Source organism: Strix uralensis, chromosome 3, assembly GCF_047716275.1.
Source record: "Strix uralensis isolate ZFMK-TIS-50842 chromosome 3, bStrUra1, whole genome shotgun sequence".
Lineage (NCBI taxonomy): Eukaryota > Metazoa > Chordata > Aves > Strigiformes > Strigidae > Strix > Strix uralensis.
The window spans coordinates 7,943,089-7,958,427 of record NC_133974.1 but is presented as its reverse complement, the minus strand read 5'-3'; the positions used below and the strand labels follow the sequence as shown (position 1 = coordinate 7,958,427).

Sequence of the window (15,339 nt, the reverse complement as noted above, 5' to 3'; positions counted from 1 at the left end):
TACTGTTGAGCAAAAGGAAAGGGTTTAGATCTTCTCATCTGACGTCCATCAGCCACTTAACATCGCTGGTTGATGTTCACCCTTGTAATCTGCAGGACTGCTATGTGGAGAGCTGATTTTCATTCTGTATTTGCCTAGTGGATTGTTCCTGGCTGACTTTGGCATCTTGGACTTGTCTGTATGTCCAGCCTCTTAAGATCATGTTGAATTCTCTCCCTTTCCCTTTATTGCAGTTCTTCCTAGCTTGGTATCATCTGCAAATGTAATAAACATTATCTATATTCCAGCATCCTGGTCATCATCCAGGTACTGTGTGTCCAGGAAAATGAAAATATTTTCATTAGAACCGGATCTAGGACTGACCTCTGCAAAACCCCACTTGATGTATCGTTTCACTGTGAAAAATGAATCATTGATAACTACACTCTAAATGCTTTCCCAGCTAGTTTAGTTCCTGCCCTAATAGCACACCATGTTTCTGTACTTCGATTATGAGAAGGTCCTGAGAGACACTGTTCTTTCCAAGACACTGGTGATGTGGAGCCTCTGAATAGCGTGGGTTCAGATTAACAGCAAATTAATCCTCTGGTGAAAGCAAACCATAAATGAAATGCTAGAACACACAGTGGTCACACTGAAGGCTACTGCTCATTTTTATTTCCTCATTTTCTGAGAAGCAGCACAGCTCTGTTTCTCAAGACCACACGGCATTTGACTCTAATGCTGCAAGGCAAACAGTGCATCTTTCAGAATATTTCATTTAGACATTCATGCTAGAGGCACATGAAGTCTTCCCTCTGCAAAACACCTTTCCCAGGACAGGGGAATACTGTGTAGAATGAGTGTTGGTGTTCCCACACCTTTCTAAGTAGCTGCACAGTAGGAAGACAGCCTTGTCTGGAAAACAGATTTTATTTGCGGAATTGGTAAGTCCTGGTTTGTGATGACACTTTTGTTGATTAGAATATAGGAGTCAGATTACTTATCAACCATAATAAATGAGAACCAGTCAGTAAGAATATATATACTGCATAAAAATAGGTGCTAAGTAGGAATATGCTGTTAGGATAGTTTTATAGTGCATCTGCATTAGCTGGGAGGAAGGTAAAAATTAATTTTCTTTCTATGGTGTTTGCATCACAGATTCTGACTTTAGCTCATCTCTGATCAAACTCTATATTAAATACAGAAACACATGACTTTTTGTCTGCATCTCTGACTGCTCTCACCAGCTGCATCGATACTAGCAAACCGCACAGGTCCAAGGTGTGGGCTCAAGCATTGCCCTGCATCATCCAAACTGTTTAATTGTTCCTGTGCTCTTTGCCCTGCCTTTGCTCCCTCGTCCAGACACGATTTGGGAGCTAACATGGGCCAGTGGCTCTTCCCAGTAAGCAGTATGAATGAAGCCATGCTGTGTGGGAGGGTGCAAGGGAGAAAGTTCAGCCATATGGACACAAGCTGTGCTGTGCATATTGCCCTGAGGGTCAGAGAATGAGCCTTGACCTCTCTTATTTATAAGCACAGACATAGTGACCGCAGCACCCTTGCAATTTTGAAAAAAGGTACAAAATACTTAGATACACATTTTCAATTATATGAGAAGTCTCCTTCCCCTTGTGCATCCAGCAGGGTTGTTTTTAAGTCCAGATGTTAATACTTGCACATAGGTGAGTTTTATTGCCATTCACATGTGTCTGAATTTGTTTGGACAAAGGTTCTTTTGTGCTTGAGGCTTAGTGCTCTGTGAGCCATGGGTTTGTCTTCAAAATAGTTTTTCATGAGTGTTATTAATATCTAATTTATGGTGTGGAGGATGAGCAAGGAAGGTTTGTTGATTAGATTTTTGACTCATTAACTTTATTCTGTGAGTAGATGAGTAACTCTGTGTACAAGGATACTTACACATATGGTTCATGACATGACCTGATCTGAATTACCAGCTGTTTAACACCAAAGCAGGGCAGACCTGGCTGCTTGCTCTTGCTGATTGCTTGATAAATCGGTTCATTCAATTCACTGAAATGACAGAAAACTAAAAAGGCAAAAAAGTGACTGTTTGGATTTGTAAGTGAAATCAGCTTACTTTTGACTGGGCGAGGGGATAGAGATCAAGTTGGAGGGTGTGGATATGGGGATAGGTACAAGTAGGGAAAGAAGCAGAATCAGGGTCAGAGGAGAGAAAAGCAGGGAAGAAGAGAGGGAAACTAAACCTGCCCCTTCTTGGCAACAGTAGAGTCTTAATTGGGTTTAGCTGTTTGGTGAAGTCTTATTTTTCTAGGTGATGGAGAGAGGTGGATGACTTCAAAAAATAGGTCAGTCCAAGAATCCAGGACACCTATTGTAGGATGGGCTGAATTGCCTTGGGAAGGTGATTGTTTCCACCTGTTAGTGACACAGGGAATTTTTTCATCTAGTTTAAACTAATCTCTTAAATTTTAGACTAGGACTGATGTTAGGTGAAGCATGATGTTGGACCAGTACATGTAACATTATCAACATGTGAGCAGGACTAATGTTTCAACATTAAAAAGTCAAGATAAAGATGAAGAGAGACATTCCTGTATGCTTAATCTTAACCAAAACTTCTGTTCCTTCTGTTAGTGGAGCTAATATTTGGTATCTTGAATGATGTAAAAACTGATTAGCAGAAGCATTTCTTGATGCTAAAATCCATTGGTCACCACCTGCTCCCACACCAGCCATGTTTCAATTTGTGCCTTATTTGTGTCAGCAAGTTTGTAGATGACACCAAGATGACTGATGCAATTGATTAGCTTGAAAGAAGGGATGTCATAGAGAGGGACCTGACAGCCTTGAGGAGAGGGCCCATGTGAACCTCGTGAAGTTCAACAAGGCCAAGTGCAAGGTACTGGTAATCCCCAGTATCAATACAGACTGGAAGGTGAATGGATTGAGAGCAGTCCTGCGCAGAAGGACTTGGGGATACTGGTGGATAAAAATTGGATGTGAGCTGGCAACGTGCACTTGCAGCCCAAAAAGCCAGTTGTATCCTGGGCTTCATCAAAAGAAGTGTGGCCAGCAGGTTGAGGGAGGTGATTCTGCCCCTTTCCTCTGCCCTGGTGAAACTCCACCTGAAGTACGGTGCCCAGCTCTGGGGTCTCCAGTGAAAGAAAGGCCTGGACCTGTTAGATCAGGTCCAGAGGAGGGCCATGAAAATGGTCAGAGGGCTGAAACACCTCTCTGATGAAGAAAGGCTGAGAGAGTTGGGGTTGTTCAGCCTGGAGAAGACAAGGCTCTGGGAAGACCTTATTGCAGCCCTTCAATACCTAAATGGGGCTTACAAAAAAGACAGAGAAAGACTTTTTACCAAGGCCTGTAGTGACAGAACAAGGGGCAATGGTTTTAAACTGAAAGAGGGTAAATTTAGATTAGATATAAGGAAGAAATGTTCTATGATGAGGGTGGTGAGACACTGGAAAGGCTGCCCAGAGAAGCTGTGGCTGTCCCCTCCCTGGAAGTGTTCAAGGCCAGGTTGGACGGGGCTTTGAGCAACCTGGTCTAGGGGAAGGTGTCCCTGCCCATGACAGGGGGGTTGGAATGAGATGATCTTTGAAGGTCCCTTCCAACCCGGACCATTCTATGATTCTATGAGTCTATGATTTGGACTTCTGTTAACATGTCTTGAGCCTGGTTTTCAGTTTACTTTATATGTCACATCTCTTTGCTGTTCTCTTTCACAGATTTAAGGCTCATTGTTCTTAAATGTCTCTGTTAGGTTAGGAAGACAGTCTGGGAAACCATGCAAAGCCAAAATGTGAAATAAAGAATAACCCTGAGCTATAAAGGATTCCTCAGTGGGAAACATTTTGTTGGAAGAGTAGTTTCTGTTTGGATTTCAGGTGCGTTAATGGTAACCTTAGCCACTGGCCTGCTGTTCTCAGGCTATCATTTGTTGTACTGGAGCTCTCAGCATTGTCTGGCAGTTCTTGTCTTGAGAGCCATTTCAGGTCTTCAGACTAGTAGTGATACTGCTTTTCTTCTGACACTGTGTATATAATGGTCCTGAAATGGTCCTGTGTACCAGGACCTGCTATGTCACACCAGCACTTTGAAAGAGGCATATAAACTCCCATGGTAATTACATAATGAAATGGAGTAGAAGCGTACTGAAATATTTGTCTTTTTCCACAGGATACTTCTAAAAGTTCACAGACAGGTCTCTCTTCAGTCCCTATTTTGATCACTACCTGTAGACAAACCTTCGAAATGTCCTTAGTAGGAATTGATCCACTTTAAGATTTACCAGCTCAGTGATGTTTATTAAAAGTTGATTTTTTTCCACACTTCTGATTGATTGTCAATTATGTGGTCTGACTGTTGCAGGTTTCCAGCATAGAATCAGTGATTATTTTTCTCCGTTGACAGTGTTAGGAGCCAAGCTTTGAGTCTTTGGCAGTTTTCTGAATTGCTCATCATAATCTTGAATTTAGATTTCATGATAATTAGGATGCCTGAGTTAGACAGTAAGAGTGGGCAATCTGATCTCGCCCTCCATCACATAAGTTACTATTTTTCAAGCCATCTGCATGCTGTGAAAGCAGACCGGGAAGCTCCTCAAATTGTTAAAGGTGAAGGGGATAAAAATGAGTTTTCTTTAACAAACCACTTCTGAGTGGTTTGCAAATAGCATCTTGAGTGTCAGCAGGACATAGGGGTGTGTGTGGTCATATAGCACTGTAAACAGGAATTAAACAGACTGTGTTTGGTAGATGCATGTTGCTGAAAGTTGCTCCCTGCTTGCTTTTATGGCAAGACTCAAGCCCTGCTCCAGCACAACATGGGCTGGTTTGCTCCCTGTATCATTTTTGGTTCTCAGTGCTTTCAGACGCCGTGGGAGAGAAGGAACCTCAAACCAAAATGGGGCACTAGTCACAACCAGATGTTGGGCTGCCTTGTGTGCCAGGAAGTGGAGGGTGATAAATCACAGACAGGCATGTGTTGGGGTGTGACACCCTATGCACATGTGATTGCCATTAACGATTCGCTTTGCAAGTGCAAGCGAGAGTGAATGAAAATAACAAGGCAGTAAACAAAGAGGGGCTTGGCGTCTGCGGGGCTGTGCGCTGATTTGCAAAGGCGGCGGGGTAAGACACGCTAACTTACATGTTGTCTCCATGGGACAAATGCAAGCACAGAAAGGTTGTAACTAGGCTTTAGGAGCCAGGACAATGAGAAGAGAGCATCAATGTGAAATAAACACATGCAAAATGCCTTTATTTATGTTAAAGGGTCTTAGTAGCTAGTCTTAGGATTATGTGTAAAAGACTCCATTGCCTGCTTAATATACTACTTATGGTCAGGTGGACCTGCCTGCCTTTTTTCTCATTTACTTTTTTTTCCCCCAAGTGTGTGATTGACAGAGTTGAGGGCAGTAACGTACCCAGAGCCAAACTGGGTAAAATAAACCATGATTCTTGCAAGGGGCTCCAGGCAGAACTCCATCACAGATAGGCAATGAAATAGGATCACAGGATCGTAGGACGTAGGGGGAGCTCTGAAGGGCTGAAAGCTGTATCAGCTATGAGGGCAGATTGGGTTGCTTGGGGCTTTAAAGTAGGTCGCATATAGGATGTTTGAAAACAGGACAAATGCTGAGATTATGTATATAGAATCATAGAATGGTTTGGCTTGGATGGGATAGCTCTTGTGTCTCCTGCCACTTTCAAACTGTAAAGGAAAGGAAACTAACTTTTTACTCTTTGAGTTGTCCCTCGCATAAGGACAGCTTTGGCTCAGTTTTAAAGGCAATGCAGCGAAAATGTACTTGGAGAGATGTCATCAAAGAGTCACTGAGAACGAAGACAGGACATACTTGGGCATTGCCTGGTTAATCTGTGTGTTGGTGCAAGACTGGTCTGCAATATACTGACAAATATTTACAAGATACCTATAGGAATTAGACATGGGCCTGTCCGTGCGCATGCTGAAAATCTCAGCCTTTAGCTTTGGCCCAATCTAGTTATAAATTGGGCATTTCTGTTTGAAACACAATTAAAGAGGTGTGAGCTAAATCCCCTTACCATTCAGTCACCCTCAACTAATTCTGTACACATAGACATGGATACAGCACAACTGGTGCAAAGTGTCTTAAATTATCTGTGTTGGCAATGCAGGGTCTGGGATGGGAAGAGAGAGAGGGTTAAAAACTAGGGAAGGATCATGTGTCAGTGTTCTGGGAGAAGGCTGGCTCCTGGAGGACTGGCCCACAGCAAGACAGAGGATTTAAGAAGTGATGTCTAATTTAGGAGATTCCTTAGAGACAGCAGGGTGAGACAGCAAGAAGGACACCAGTTAGGGGAAACAGGAGGAGGAAGAGTGTTGGCTGCACAAGTATGTGGGGAAGAGCTGGGAGGGACCAGACAATTTTGGCAGAAAAAAAGGAGTCTGGTGGTGCTGAGATCACAGGAAAACTACCTTAGGGTGCAAATAAATGGTAATGCAGGAGCTGATAGTATAGGGGTATAGGCCATGTTTGGAAAAACATGAGGTTATGTGTTCTTAGAAACAGAGTTGAAGATGCATTCTTTAGCATAATGGGAAACTCATTACGCATACATTTAAATATCTTCTCCAGTGCAGCCAGTGTTTTATAAAGGTCATAGGTTCATTCATAGAATTTAAAAGCCAGAAGGGACCATGAAATCATTCAACATGATCTAATATGTGTTATTACATCTTATCCAGTTGCTTTTATACTAATCTCAGTACAATAAACACATCCCATCTTGGGGGTTCAGGCCTGATTTGGAGAGCCCATAAGAAGGAAAAGTCACCTGTGGCAGTGCTAGTAAAGATTAGTGATCCTGACTGTTCAAGACTTGCACCGTGTCTCTAATCTGGGATGTGTCCAGCTCGTGGTTCTTGTTATGACTCCCTCTGCTAGACTGAAGTGTTCACTGGAAGCTGGTAGTTTCTTTCTCTTAATACATCAAGTCAAGTCATCTTTCACAGGCTCCATGTTGACACACTAAACATCATGCTCTTTCCATTTTCCAGCATAAAACTTTTTTTCAGGTCTTAAATCACACCACAGCCTCATCTCTGCTTCTTCTTTCATCTTTTTTCAAGATAAAACAAATGGACTGCCTGAATTTTACATGATGTTCCAGTTTCAGTCTCACCCATGCCACGTAGGAGAGGTAACATGCCCTATCCCTAAAATACTCCTCCCCTTTATGTCTTCAAGTAACATGACATGGTCAGAGCATTGCACTGTGTATTCTTTGTCCACTGTGACCTCTGTGTGTTTTTCCCGTGCTGCAGTTACCAAAGTACTACATCTCCTCCATCCTTTAGGTACAGTTTGACTTGACTCCAGCCCTTCTGCTGTGCTGAGTGATGGTTTGCTGCCATAGTTATGGGGGCACAAACAGACTGAGGTCATCAACCCAAGCCCGCTCTGTGGCTAACTGCCCCCGACAGATTTTCCAGTTGGAGGATATGTTTTATATCTGAACAATTCAAGATTTATTGCTTCCCCTGAGGTTCTTTTAGAACCAGATTTTTTCATCAAATTGTTTGTCTAACTCCATCCTCACACACAACTTCCTACCCCAACACAAAATCAAACTATGTAGTGTTTACATTTATTTAGAGGTGTTCTGTTCCCTGGGGGTTTTTAGTTCATTAGCATTAACTTTGTGTTTATTACAATATATTTTAGGGTCCGCTAATTTTGTAATATTCTAGTCCTCCAGATTGGCATAAACTGTCTGATAGTCTGTGGATATGCTGGAACTATGCTTGCCTTTACTGTGTGAGTTATTTTAAATTTGAAACTATTTTAGTGCAGGGCATGCAAAATGTTGCTAAAGCATAAAATTGCAACAAGCAGGGAATTTATGCATGTGCTAATGTCAAAAGGAATGAATTAAAATGGCGAGTGATTGCTCAGTGAAGCATAGGCACATACAGACTCAGAAGGCATTTTTAGAAAATCCTAAATTTGACCATTCAGGCAGTTAATAATGGTTCTGTCTAAAGGAAATTTGCATATACAGTAAATTTGATGTGCAGAATCCTTTAAACTTGTATTCATTGTTATGGTTTGCCTTGCAAGGGAGGGTGCATGTAAGTGTTTCAAGCAAGTAATGATCATTTTGTCTCAAGCTCCTGCAGAAAAAATATGATCTTCGGAGAGCTTTGAAGAATATCATTAATCATCATTGCTTCCCCTACAAGGAAGAATGGTTTTGAGATTAGGGTTTAGGAGGGGGACTTGGAAGATCTGGTTTGTGTTTCCCAGCTCTGTCACAAACATTCATACATCTTCAGGTTGTATTTCAGGATAGTTTATCTAGCAGCTCAGTAGAAGTAGAAATAACCACATTTTCAAATGCTATAATATTGTTAGGTACTAAGCTGTGTGTAAACTTCTTTGCAGCTATGGGAGTTCTTGAAAAGCCTAAACATGTGTCTATGTGTACCATGTTCCTACCTTTAAAATAGGAATAATCTCCTTCTTTGACCATTTTACTTTCATTTTCTCTTTCCTTTCTGTGTCGATTATAAGCATTTTGGAGCAGGGACACTCTTAAACTACATTTGTGTGGTTCCAGGGAGGCCCTCAGCCTTGTTTTTGCTTTCGGATACAATTGTAATATGAATCTAATTTGAAGTCGTTTAGCCTAAAAAGTCTGGGAAGAGTGTAGGTTAATAGTTTTCAGATACATAAAAGGCTGTGGCAGGGGTGGGGAGAACTGCCTATTCTTAACCGCCTTTCTGGAGAGGATAAGAACATAAATTGTAGCAAAGGAAATTCAGGTTCTGTATTCAAAAAAATATTATAGTGGTGAAAAGAGGGAAGTTCTGGAAGAGTCTGAATGGTAATCGTGGGGTCTACATCATCGGGGGTCTTTAAAAACAAGCTAAATTGGATCCTGCTACGGAACCAGAAGGGTAGACTAGATGACCCTGCAAAGTCTTTTTCAGCCCTACTACTCTGTGACACTCAACTTTTATTTTGCAGTTGCCTCAGGTTGATCTAGTGACTTGCCTAAAACCATGTAGAGTGTTGTTCACAGGGCCAGGATTTGCTGTGCTTCTCTGACTATTTGCCAGTAGATCTCTCCTTGGGCTTCTCTTCAGCAGTGTCAGAAGCTAATGCTGCTCTTTCACTTAGGGATATTTTTTCCTGAAGCATAAAACTCTACCTTGAAATATGAGTTTTCCATCCATGAAGGCGGTCGTTTGTTTTCACACAGAACTTGAGGCAGGACAGGAGAAGGTGTTTGGTTTTTGGCGACACTACCCACATGTGATTTTTGGCTGTGTACGCAGAGCATGCAGTGGAAAGCCTTACTTTCCAGCTGGCTGCACTCTACAGCACAGGACTCCCAGCCAGATTTCTCAGGACAATTTAAATCAGCTCAGACTCTGGCTTGCTCTCTCTTGTGCAAATGGGAAGGTATGATCATGCGTGCTGGGGGTCTTACTCCTTACCAAAACTTCTTGAGTTAGGTGTTAATGAATGGCGATGAAAGGGGACTGCTCAGAGCACAGGGGCTGCACCTGTGATGGGAAATAAAACACGCAAAAGCCTCTCTGGTCTTGGAGGTGAGCAGCACAGCAGGACTTGCATCTAGACAGATGTTTTTCCTTCAAAAGAGGGCAGTCACACATATCCCAACTGCCTGAGGATAATGATCCAGGCTATGGCCAGCCATGACTGGGGAGAGCGTTAGTTGACATGGGCCAAGTTTCTGTCGAGGACTATGTGAACATTTAAAGAGTACAAATGATCATTTGATAGTGCTTAGACCAATGCCCTGGGCCTCTTTAGTTTGCAAGAAGTAGTGTAGCTTGTGGACCTACAGCAGCAGTACCAGCTGACCAGAGAGCTTGGTGCTGGGAGGACCATGCAGCTATGCTCCGTAGGATGCTCTGGAGTTCCATCCTGGGGGCCCACACGTCACCCAGGTGAAGCCTGGACTGATGCAGCAGTTAGTGACTCACACTAGAAACCTGGTGTTCAAACCTTCTTCTAAACTCATGACAAAAGATCGCTGCAGTGCTCCTGGAGCTTTGACCAGATATCCAGCCACTCAGTTTGGAGCACCCAGACAGGCTGGGTGCCAGCTCTAACCCCATCTCCCCTCGTGTTGTGTTTGCTCTGGAAGCTGGCAGAGCTTGTGGTGTGAGCCCAGTGCACCCCTAAGGCCTGGTAACTGGGCTGAACATGCCCATGTACTTAATGTACTGTGCTGCTTGGGAAATCTTTTGGTTGGGTTCATTTTTGAGGAGAAACAGATGGTAATTGTCAGCTATGGACCAAGGCTTTTTGAAGACTTTAAAAGGAAATGTTTTCTCCTTGACAAAGGATTGCTTTTATTCAATCAAATTTGATGGTGATGGTAATATGGCACTAGAATATTTGAATCTAATATGCAAATGAAATTTACTTTGTTTTTTGCGATCACCAGGTTATATTCTCTTCTATAGTTTTCAGTTCTGTTGCAGGCAGACACATAGGACCGGTCTCTAAACAGTTTATTACCTTCAGCATTACAAGTGGGGACTGATGAGGGTTGTGGAGCTGACAGCCCTGTAGCCTGGGGTGGATGTGCTCTGGTTATCTGCAGAAATGATGCAGGCTCGGCCATGTCAGCTTCCTGCATATGTCACCTGCCTGTCATGAACTTCTTTGGAAGGACCACCTCTGGATATGAGAGTCATGCTGTCCCAGGGCAGAGGTACCATTCTTTATGTCTTTGGCATGTAAATTGTGACAGCCAGCAAGTCTTCCCATTAGCATTGTTTGTAATTATGACTTTTCCTGCTGACTACTGGAACAAGGGTAGCACATTCACGTCACATAACTCATCACTCAGATATCAGCTTTTGCCTTTTCTGCATAATTTTTGACTGACATCTGTGAAGTGCCTGAATCCCAGTCATTGATGCCTGTTATATGGCCAGCTGACTGGTTGTGTCCACCCAGGGAAAAGACTAAGTCCTGTGTCCAAACATTCCTCCCAAGAGGCCAGGACATGGTGTGGCTCACATTGGCCTGGCAGTTGGAAACCTCAGCTAACTCTGTTCAAATTCCACAGTGGTTACTTCCAGACTATGAATGCAGAAGGGCACAACTGTTTTGAATTTTGTCTATATTTGTAAAAAGAAAATGATTCTTAATCAAATAATTATGAGTGCTTTGTTGGATTAAGCCCCAAATTTATCAGCAGCATTTTTTCAGCTCTTTGCCGCAATTAGTGTTAAAGCTGGAAGACAGAACAAAGGAGGTAGAAGGCGGCTGGGTTCAGGACTAGTTGCACAGAGAGCTTTTAACCCACCACCTGACAGTTTGTCTTTCAGGGTGGGTTTTGTTCATCTGTGTGCATGTGCCAGCACTAGCAGAAGCCAGTGTAAGACCTGTTGAGCTCTATGTCAAGGTGTCTCAGGGCAAGACTTCCATTAATAATTATTTCTAGGAAGAGTTTGTGCTCTCCAGAGTTGGAGCTGGACCTGGGAGCACAGCCCTGGTAAGCTTGTCACCCAGGGAAGGGAAATACCTCTATTTAGGTTGGGTGGAAGGTTTCTGTCTCAAGAGAGCTGGAGTGCTTGTAAATCTCTGGCTGTTGCAGAAGGGGGGAGATGCAGGTCGCCCTGTCTGTGGGTGATTGGCTTGCCAGAGCTGCGTCTTTGGCTCCACGTGCTCAATGCTGATGTGGACTTATTTCTCTGGGACTGTTTGGTTTTCCTGATAGTGCAATCAGGGTGTTCCTTGCTGGAAAAACCCCAATAGATACCAATAGAAGAACAAGGAAATAAATAAATGCAAAACATCTGTAAGAGATATTCTACTTTAAACAGCTGGAGGTATTGGTCTGAGGGAGCTCTGTCAGAAAATGGACTCTTATTTTTAGTCAGTCAAATTGAGAAGGAAAAGGAGTTTTAATATCAGATCATACCATCATATTTTTGCAAAAATGCAATCATGATTAATTGTGTACAACTGTGTCTCTAAAGCCTTGCCTAGATGGGAATGGATGGGGCATGAGAGTTTCCACATAGGAAGTTATCTTTTATCTCTGCCGTCGGTTCTAGCACAGCCATGACTGGAGGAAAGCACCGATGGGAAACAGTCTTTGGATAGCTCATTAAATCAAATGATGGATACAAGCATGGCTTAAGAATAAGTTCGACTGTAATTTTACAGAGTGGTTGTAATGGTATTTAAGAGAGAAATCTTAGGAACCCAAGAACATGTGGGAGGTTAGCTGTGCATCTATCATCTATTTTAGCTCTCTGTTATTTGCATCATTTAATTGAAATATGGAAAGATTAAAAGTCAAAGACTTCCCTTTGACATAAAAAGGAGTAACATTTATGACTTGAATTTGGCCCAGGAGACTATTTTATCCCACCATCTCTCCCTTAAACCCTGCTGGTCTCTTTGATGGATGAGGTGCCCAGTATAATATCCTTTTACAATCACATGAGCCTGCTGGACTCTTTAACACAACCTTTTTGTTCTTTGTATTTAAAAGGAAAGGAGAAGCATTAGGGAAAGATATGGTAATATGTTTCCTTCCTGTTTCTGGGCAGTAGCAGCTCTACACTGTGCTAATAAAGTAGTTTGATAAGATTGTTCAGCTTGAGCTGACTAAGTTCAGTCTCTTTTCATTCTCAGTGGAGGCTGAGCTCTGCTCTCCATGTAGCTCCAACAAGTCAAGGGGTTGTGTACTGCTCCACGAGGGCAGATGGTGCAGCACAGATGGGCCATTGGAGGCAGGTACCTCTGTATAAATCAGTTCTTTTGTTACAGGCATGGCTGGAACACATGTACAGGGACAGTTCAGGGGAGGCCAGGTGAATTTTTTCAGCTGTCTCCTTCCCCCATGGAGCATTTCAGCATTCAATGTTTCTAAAGGGCTGTTCATTCGTATAACACATAGCTCATAACATCCCTGAGCTGAATATGTGTCACGGTCTGGGTACTGTCCCACAGGGCTATCCCAGCTTCCTTTGCTGTGGACAGGCAGCCGACCCAGCTCTTTCCTTGGCCTGACACATCTCCAGGTCATCAGGTCCCGTGTCTCTTGTGCTGCTTACAGACCTGTGATTTCATGTCCCAGGTGCTTTGAGCCCTGAGGAGCAGTACTGACCTCCCAGGCTAGGACAGATGCTTAGTTTTCTGCATTTAACCTCTGGACTTAATTATGTCTGTACTGATGAACAAAATAATGCCAAAGCCTGGGAGCTCCTGACATTGGAATTCAAATGGACCATCCTGTTAAGTTGCAGAAACGATATGTGGTGTTGCATGGTCCTGACGTGGCTTAGAATTTGGCATGGACCATACGCTATTCCCAGCAGGCATTTTGGATGCAGCCACCCTGTTTTGAATGCTAAGAGAGTTTAATGGCACAAAGGTTGTCAGACTGTACCAGGTGAATGATGTGTTTAATTTCCTTACATCACAGCAACCACAGTTTACTTCTTCCGGGATGTGTTAGAGTGGAGGCTAATGATCCTTGTGTCTTTGTAATGGTTCCAAAGATCAGATGATCTTTATTTTCTCTATCACGAAATCTTCATGGGTCTAAGCAGAACACCATAAGGGACACACACACATTTCTTTTCCTGGGTTTTCTCATCACTTCAGGTACCCTTTGCTTGAAGGTCAGGTCTGCTGACAAGGATAGGGTCATCCCTCCTACGCATGGGTTCCTTTCCAGATCACAGCCTCCCTCTTCTCTTACGACCAGGTGCTTGTTGCCTGCAGATAGCTGTGGATATTGTATATTTTGTCTCTGACCTTTCAGAAGAAGGTAAACAAAACAAAACATCCTCAGATGACATCAGGCCCCCACTGAGGAAGAAGAATCCTTTCTGCCTCTGAAGATGATCAGTGGAGATACAAAATCTGAGGGCAGACATTATCTTTGTGCACAGCAAGCAGCACCAACCACTTCATTGCCTGCTTGGCCCACAGGGAAGCAGGCAGGCTGGGTCTCAGACTCTGAGGCCAGGAAGAGCCAAGCTGACCATTCGTCTCACCTCTGTCCTTTCAGTGCTGTGACAGTAGATTTACAGGGTGCTACAAACTGCGTGAGGACTGATGCAAGACCCTGGTTTCCAAACTACTGTGAATCCCCTTGAAAGAGTCTGGGAAGCTGTTTACAGGTGATATATCAGAGTTATCGCTCATACGTTTCATTAGATGCCTGAGTTTGAACAATGTCGTAGCCATTTCACTCCTTTTATCAGCCTTTAGGAGACTAGACTGATGGTAGGTTTTGATTTCCAGCTCTGTGAAACTTGGCTGCAAATCTGTACTCAGATCCCTCCAAAGCTTTTGGGAAATTGGACAGGCATCTCTTTGCACCGACTGCTGTACAAGCACAAAGATGACATTTCTTCTACATGCTGCATTTTTAATCAGAGTGTTTCACAATGTGCCTTGTTTTGAACTCTATTTGTCTTAGACTTTCCATTACCTGGGACGTAACTGGAAGTGAATTATTTGTTCAAGGGTGAAGAAAATAGCTTTGTTGCAAGATTTTTTTAAGTATAGATTTTTCAGATAGGTTCTTTATTTTTCACAGAGAAAAGTCTGAGGTAACTCAAAGATGGAAAGCTCAGACTAAGCAGAATAGTGTTCTCACCCTCCACTGGAACAACGATTTTAATGGGATGGTAGAGGTGTAAACAAGGTGATGATATAACAGATTTCTACATTGGACTTGCTGAAATCCTGGTGAACTGGGAGAAAGTTAGGAAGGAGGTTTACTTGAGAGTAAATGGGAGATTAATCTCCTGCGCTATTCCGCTGAAACAGTTAATGCTTTGATCTTCGTTCAATTATTTGTTTGTACTCCCACTGTGCCTAGAGTCATGGGCATGAATCACAGCCCTCTCCTGCCAGGCTGAGGTCAGTTTTAATACTTTAGTATCTGATATATCTCCTATCAGCAGTCTGAATCTGGCAGTCAACAAGTTAACAACTATTTTTCTCCTCTAACTGCAGTTATTAGAGTTAAAGTAATTAAAGTGTATTACTTCAGATTTTAAGTAACGTGGATGGTTATTGGAACTGCAATTAATAACATCTTGTCACTATAACCCAAGCAGGTTGTGAGGTAGATTTTATCCTGTGGAGTTGCATTGGTAAGGATTCATTTTCCTTTGTAGGACCGGCCACTCTGTGAGCTGAGCAAATTCTGCAGCGTGTGTTTTTACAGAGATGGGGAGTCTCTCCATTGGTATGAACAAGGGTCATCCCAGCATGGGACAGAAATACTTTGAAGGACTGTATTTATGAGTTTCTTTGCTGTTTACAGGGTCTCATAAACTGTCTACACCACCTCCCGA

The 15,339-nt window shown here is 42.9% G+C and overlaps 1 protein-coding gene across 1 annotated transcript in view; it reads left to right on the top strand.

The window, feature by feature from the left end:
* Positions 1 to 15,339, top strand: part of EVA1A (eva-1 homolog A, regulator of programmed cell death) — a 211,065-nt gene that overhangs the window by 169,743 nt on the left and 25,983 nt on the right. The window lies entirely within an intron of this gene.